Here is an 8,118-nt window from a genome sequence, read left to right on the forward strand (position 1 = left end):
TGCCGCGGTAACTGAGCAGCGGCCTTTGATATTGAAAAGACACGAGTTCGACGAATACCCGTGTCTTAACTGTGGTACATGCCTTGATTGAACAAGGTATGTGTTTTGAAGCGTCAATCCCCTCGGTGGGGGATGTCAACTCTTCCCGAATGCCTCTCAACGGAGACAAACGAGGTTATATGCACAAAATCAACAGTTTCAGAGAAGAGAAGTGGAAGAAACTTACCCCCAAAGGAAGGAACTGCAGCCTCGACATCCCCAGGTGCTGGTGCCGCTGATTTTCCCTTCGAACCACGAGTCTTCTTTGGAGAGACATAATGAGACCGAACTAAAGAATAAAAAAAAATTAGGGTTTTTGTGAGATCCCAAACAAAAGAACGGAATCGGGCCATAAAGCATAAGATGCAGGGGCGATTTTTACCTGGGATTAGAAGAAATCAAGTTAAGAAGAGATCAAAATCAACGAGGAGTCAAAACCCTAGATCTCAAGAAAACCCTAGCACTCGAATAGGAAGAGTTGAAAGGGGGGAAAAGCCAGAAAATCCCTTTATAGGGTTTTGGGGGACGTTTCGAACTAAAAGAAGCGGGGAAAATGACCCGAAAAAGGCCCAACAGCATCTTATAACCCGACTGGCTGAGGCGCTGCGCCATTCGATGCGCGCTGCGCGGCACAAGATGCTGTCGCGCTCGAGCGCGACAGTCTATGCTGCCGCGCTCAAGCGCGACAGTATAAGCTGCCGCGGCAGCTAACCCACCAAGATCCACTTCGACATACAGAAACATGGTGCATACACGATAATTCTTCGGTGTTTGAACACATACATCTCCCTCTGTATTTGGAATACATTCTCGGACACTCCGATGAGTATATGAGTATAAACTGCATCTCCTTGAACCTCCCAACGGGTATATGAGGTTAAACTATTCCCTGAACACTCCGATGAGTATATGAGTATAAACTGCATCTCCTTGAACGTTTCCCGAACACTCCGATGAGTATATGGGTATAAACTGCATCTCCTTGAACCTCCCAACGGGTATATGAGGTTAAACTATTCCCTGAACACTCCGATGAGTATATGAGTATAAACTGCATCTCCTTGAACCTCCCAACGGGTATATGAGGTTAAACTATTCCCTGAACACTCCAATAGAGTATATGAGTATAAACTATTTCCCCAATTTTCAACAACGGTTCTGATTCAAGACTTCGACAATAGTCACACGATAAACGCAACACCGGAGGAATCTTATCTATTCTACAAAGCACTGAATAAGCTAAAAGATGAAGAAGTCAAGAATTGAAGCCATTCGCGGACCATTCTACGCAACTTCCCCAACAAAGCACTGGAGAAATTGCAAGAAAAGCTTATCATATCCAAAGTGTCCCAGACTCCTCTCAAAAAATGATGAGTCTGAGATACTTTGGAGGGGGTATCTGTAGGCGTTAAAAAAATGTAGACGCGGCGGCCTATAGTGTCGCGTTGGTTATAAGAGGATGACGTGGCAGTTATAAGACAGTTATTTGATGATTTTTTGAAGCCCACGTGGCAGCATATCAAAGATAGAACGTGTGCTGACGTGGAAAAGCGGTTAAACCACGAAAAAGGTGGTTAAAGTTCGTGGGAGAGTAGTTTTGAGCGCGATGGAACGTGCTCATAACCGTCTCTTTGGCCGCGGCAGCCTATACTGCCGCGCCAATAGCCGCGGCAGTGTAGACTGCAGCGGCCAAAGAGAAAACGGCCAGTCAGTTATTTCGCCTCCGTTTCAACTGTGGTGCACTGAGAGCCCTATAAATACCTCCCTAGGCACGAATTAAAGGGGGGAGATCATTTTTGGAGCAGAAGATACTTGAGTCTTTGGTGATTTTGAGAAAGAAAGAGAGAATTTTCACCCTCTGACAAGCATCATTTGGTGAATCCTAGAGATCTAAGCTCAGACTTGATCTTTGGAAGAACGGACATCTTACATCGATAAGATATTCGTTTTCAAATCTTTACTTTGATAAACGAAGGAGAGATCCTTAAACAACCTCTCGATCTACGAATCGGTGGTCCACGAACTAAAGCGTTCCCGGCACAGGCAAAGTCCCACAAAAGCAGGAGTTGATAAACAATTTCTGTGTTATTTTCTCGAGAGTTGTATTTTCTTTTATTTTCATTGTAATTCTTTGTAAACGATCGAAGTTTTAATGGAATCTGCAATGGAAACAACTTTCGCTGAAAACAATGATCAGGTTGGGCTACCTGGTCTATCGCTCGCGGGAGAAGTGCATAATCGAGCCTTACATGCCTTCACTGTTCGCCAGACAGTTTGGGTATGACCAACTCTATGTTGGTAATCCTAACCCAGCGTTAGCTCAGATTGGAAATTTGTATGAAGGAGCTCGTGCATGGTACTTCTTCTCCGCCGGGGGAACCCATGCGCAATTCACTTTACCCAACTCACCGCCCGGCTGTTCTACTGTTATGGATTTCTGTCAGTGGTTTGTCGAAGCTTCTCAGATTCCGGAATATGACGTTTATACTTCATGTATAAACGTGATTCGGGAATTGTATCGTTCACGGAGCGGTTCTGCGAGTACTCGTCTACCAGGGATGGAAGAGTACCTATCTTGTGAACAGGAAGCGACCGGAGCCGTTGAAGCTCCTAAGGACTTATCCACCGTAGAACCTTCTGAAGAAGAGGTTCCTAAGGGAATTGAAGAGGGAAAGCCAATTGATGATTCTCCCGAAGAAAAGACAACTGAGGAGATTCCTGCAGAAGAGCCCATTCCTACACCTCGTTCTTTAAGATCGGGTAAGGAAACTCTTTCCGCTACTGAACAAGGTGAGTATGACAGGAGAATTCGTAAGCGGATACCTGTCATGGCCAAAAATTCCAAAAAGGCCAAATTAATGGGGGACTCGATGAAGTCTGCGCTCGTTGAGCGTTTAATTGACAGAGAGGACGAAATGCCCCAATCGATTCCTTCGATTCCTGAGGACGATAGAGCTGGAGAGGGCCCTTCTTCTGAAATTGCTCCAACACCTGTTCAGGACGGACATACGGGTTTAATCTATCCAACCCTTCCTCCTCCACGCTCGCGGGCTCTGAAGAAATCGATTAATGAACTGGAACGTTGGATGCAAACGATTATTAATATTGTCAGTGTTGAGGGGGCTTCTCTTGAAGACTGTGAATCTATCTTGAGCCAATGTTTGGACGACATCAAGGCTAAAGGGGATGCATCCTGGACTGAGCACTGCCAAGGGGGAATCACTCTTTTGATGGCAGAATTAGCAGTTTTCAGGGAGCTACAGCACACCAATCTAGACTCTGAAGTAGAGCCGGCTCTTTCCTTGGCGATAATCTCGAGGGCGCATCACCCAGGGACTCTTCACAAGGACCTGTCTGATAAAAAGGCTCGCATATCAGCTTTAAGGAAGCGGCACTCTGCAACATATGCTTAAATCAAAGGTGTTGCTTCTGATATCCGTGGTATCGAAGAGACTATCGCTCGATTAGAGGCCGAGTTGGACCAGAAGAAAGCCCAATTGGCCCACTATGAGGATGTCAGAAAAGAGCTTGAGCATAAAAGTGGCCAAATTTATACGAAATTTTGCCGTACACTCCACGCAGCTGAGCAGACTCGTAAGGACATTGTTGCTACTCTTCCTATTGAAGCAGAACTCAGAAAGGAGATCGAGGGACAAGTCCAAGTGGCTCACCGGGAGAAACTTTCTGCCTTCAAGTCTAGGCTAAAAACCCTCAAGTTAATGAAGCCTGATGTTTAGCTCTTGACCTGTTCTTGGCTAAGGAATTTCGTATCATTTTCACTTTATTTGTCATTATTTTGTGTTTAGATTAACAACATTAAATGAAAATGATATCATTTTGCCCTTTATTGTCTCTTTTGCTGAAATCTGGCTCAAAACAATAGAGAATAATGCTAATACTATTGAAATTCTCTTTATCATTTATTAGAATAATTCCAGCAAATTACAGTCGTCAGAGGTGTAGTGTTAACATGACGAAATATAAAATAAAATTACACTATAAATGGGCAACCCCCAGCCTGATTTAGCTGGGGTTTAGGGGGCCGCATGATTTACGGGAAGTATCTTTTAAGGAACTTCCCATTAATTGGCATCATGAGCCTATCTCCTTCTTGGTTAATGAGGCGATATGCTCCGTTCCAATAGACTGATTCTATTACGAAGGGCCCTTCCCATTTAGGATTGAACTTCCCTTTGGTTTTGTGTGTCATCACCATGGGTCGCCTGTTGGCTAACACTAAATCGCCTTTCTTGAAAATCCGTTCCTTAACCTTTTTGTTGTAGGCTTTGGAAATACGGGCTTGATACAACTCTATTTGTTGTTGAGCTTGAAGTCGCTTGTCGTCTAAGGCTTCAAGTTCTTGCAGACGTCGTTGATGTTTTTCTTCTTCTGTTAGTCCGGTTGTAATAGCAACTCTCAGAGAAGGAATCTGGATTTCCAATGGCAATACAGCCTCGCAGCCGTATACCAAAGAAAAAGGTGTGGCTCTTGTAGAGGTCCTTACCGTAGTGCGGTAAGCCCACAGACATTCACCAAGTCTTTCATCCCAATCGCGCCGGCTTTTAGAAACAAACTTTTTGAGAAGCTTCACTATGGTTTTGTTAAAAGCTTCTGCAAGGCCATTTGCTGGTGGATAATACACCGAGGATGCGACACTTTGGATTCTGAATTTGTCGCAAAATCTTTGAAACCCAAAGCCGACGAATTGTGTCCCGTTGTCGTGAACTATTCGCCTCGGGACTCCAAAACGGTAGACAACGTGATGCTTGATGAACTTGATTACATTTGAAGTCTTGACTTCTTTCAACGGGATTGCCTCCGCCCATTTGGAGAATAGTCGGTTATGGCTGAACCGGTGTCCCTTGGACGTTGGAGGGGAAATCGGTCCGACGATATCCTTACCCCACATTTCGAATGGCCAAGTCGCTGATGTGGGGTGTAAGTTTCCTGGTGCTTGGTGGATGAAATCCCCATGAATTTGGCACGCGTGACAACGTTTAGCATAGTCAACCGCGTCTGAAAACATCTTCGGCCAATAATAGCCGATGCGTCGGAGGCGATCTCCTAATTTAGCTCCAGGCTGATGAGCTCCGCACATTCCGCCGTGAGCTTCCTTGAGGGCCTTTTTTGCTTCCTTCCGAGAGAGGCATCGAAGAAAAACTCCATCATGCGATTTACGATACAGGACTTGAGAGACTACGTCGTAATAGAATCGGAGGGCCTTTCGTTTGATAGAGGCCGCTTCCTTAGGATCTTCTGGCAGAATTCCATATACGGCATAGTCGATGTACGGGAATCGCCAATCCCTGGATTCAAACTCCATAGAGGTTGTACAGACTTCTCCTGACGGTGTCTCGTCTGAGTTTTCTTCTGTAGGAATTTTAGAAAAGTATAGTTTCCGTCCCGCGACTGGAATCGTTGTTTCAGTCTTCGGTGGCAACGCTAATGAGGTTGCCAAGGAGGCTAGAGCATCTGCATAAGCATTCTGAGCTCGTGGTATATATTCGATGAAGAAACCTTCGAACTTTTGAGCTTGCTCTAGCACTACGAGGTAGTACGGGATCAAATCCTCATGACGAACTTCGTATTCTCCTCGGACCTGATTAACGATGAGTTGGGAGTCACCGTAATCCTCAAGGTGTCGAACATTGAGTTCTTCAGCAAATTGCATTCCCAATAGCAGAGCATTATACTCGGCTACGTTGTTAGTGCAAGGTTCGATTAAGGAGAATCCTCTGGTAATTACATGGCCGTTCGGAGAGATTAATACTTCTCCTACTCCCGCGGTGATTGCTCCATGAGGATTTGCTCTGGATGCACCGTCAAAGAATAACTTCCACACTTGTCGGCGACTTCGTCAGGTAATTCTTCATACAACTTAGATGCTCCCGATACTGGATGATCGGCTAAGAAGTTGGCCAGTGCTTGACCCTTGACCGCCTTTTGGGGCATGAACTGCATGTCGTACTGCGACAAGAGAATGACCCATTTCGCAAGCCGACAATTCAGAGATGATGGTTTCGTCATCAGCACTCTCAAGGGATTCACCTTAGAGATGACCTGAATTGTCTGTCCAACTAGGTAATGTCGCATCTTTTGAATGGCGAATACCAAGGCGAGACATTCCTTTTCGACCGGATTGTACCGATGTTCGGCTCCCATCATAGTCCTGCTCAGGTAATAGATGGCTTGTTCTTGACCTTGATCATTGTTCTGGGCTAACAAAGCACCAAGAGAATGATCCATGGCCCTCACATATAACAAGAATGGTTTTTCTGATATCGAGGCCACGAGAACTGGCGGTTGAGTTAGATATTTCTTAATCTCCTCAAATGCTCTTTGACATCCCGCATCCCAAACAAAGGATATTCCTTTCTTCATAAGCTTAGAGAAAGGTTGGCAGCGCCCTGACAGATTTGATATAAATCTTTGAATGTAGGCCAGTCTGTCTTGCAAACCTCTGAGCTCTTTGAGATTCTTCGGAGGTGGCATGTCTTGGATGGAACGCACTTTTTCTGGGTCAAGAGAGATTCCTTTGGATGTGACAATAAATCCCAGAAATTTTCCACTTGAAACTCCGAGAAATGATTTTGTCGGATTCATCTTCAGCTGATGTGCTTGCATGATTTCGAACATTGTCTTCAGATCTACAAGATGATCGTCTTCGCATTGGCTCTTTACCGCTATATCATCAACGTAGCACTCGATCTTCTTTCATAAGTGTTCATGGAAGATGGTGTTCATTGCACATTGATAAGTTTAACCTGCATTCTTCAGGCCGAAGGGCATCACTGTGTAGCAATATACCCCCAGCGGTGTTCTAAAAGCAGTATGCTTTTCGTCGTCCGGGTACATCTTGATCTGATTGTACCTGGAAAACCCGTCCATGAAAGACATCATTTCATACCCGCAGGTGTTGTCAATCATAACATCCATGATAGGAAGCGGGAATTCGTCTTTCGGACAAGCGGCATTGAGATCGCGGAAATCGATGCATATCCGAACCTTACCATTCTTTTTGGGAACTAGAACAATGTTGGCCACCCAGTCTGGGTGCTGCTCTTCCCTAACAAAACCTGAGTCTATAAGCTTTTTAACTTCTGACTCAATTGATTCAATGATCTCTGGACAAAACCTGCGTTGTTGTTGTTTAACGGGTTTTGCGTCCGGATCAATGTTGAGACGGTGCATGGCAACCTTCGGGTCAAGGCCAGGCATATCTTTATAGTTCCAAGCGAAGACATCTATATATTCTCGGATGAGAGATATAAGGTCCTCTTTTTCGGATGATGACAAGTCTTCAGCTATGAATATGGGCTTAGGATCATGTTCATCTCCCATGTTGACCTGGATCACTTTATCTTCAGTGGGTGGTTCGCGTTGTTCGAATCGCATATCCCACAAGATATTGAGACGTTTGATCCAAGGATCATTGGTCGATTCCATCAACTCCTCGTCACCCCCTGCGTCTTCATCTGGATGACTAGTTGAAACCATGTTCGCAGTCAGGTTTTTAAAGAAAGGTCCAACACTGACGTCGGACTCGTATGAAGATGTTCCAGATGAATGGTCGTGACACAGGTAATTACTGATTTCGTTTTCCGAAGCAGGGGGAGGTGTAACGTAACCCACTCCTCTTCCGGTTTTTTTTATAATAATCCGGAGGATTTCCTTCAGGAGTGAGAGACATCCAGATCGGGGTTCGTCTTCCTTTCCCGAAGTTCAAGCCCTGTTTCTCATTAAAGTTATACCCCATTCGTTTCATTAAGTATATAGAATTGGGTTCGTGGTAATGGAATTGGGGAACTCCGTCGTCTTCCTCTGAACTTGCTCGTCGGAGTGGTTCGGGTTTGACCTTACCAAAACAGATCGGCTTCTGCCCTTTCCTTTTGGATGGGACTTTGAAGAAAGCCTTCCGTGCGTCCTCCACTTCTTCATCTGAAGCGAAGGATGACTGAATTGGCAAGGTGAGCGACGCCTCTGTGCACAGTACGTGCCATGGGTTGGTACCTGCACTAGAATTATTCTCTATTTGTTTATTATTAAGAGAGACATCAGACAAGTACGCTAAAATGAAAT

This window comes from Asparagus officinalis, chromosome 7 (assembly GCF_001876935.1).
Source record: "Asparagus officinalis chromosome 7, Aspof.V1, whole genome shotgun sequence".
Taxonomy (NCBI): Eukaryota; Viridiplantae; Streptophyta; class Magnoliopsida; order Asparagales; family Asparagaceae; genus Asparagus; species Asparagus officinalis.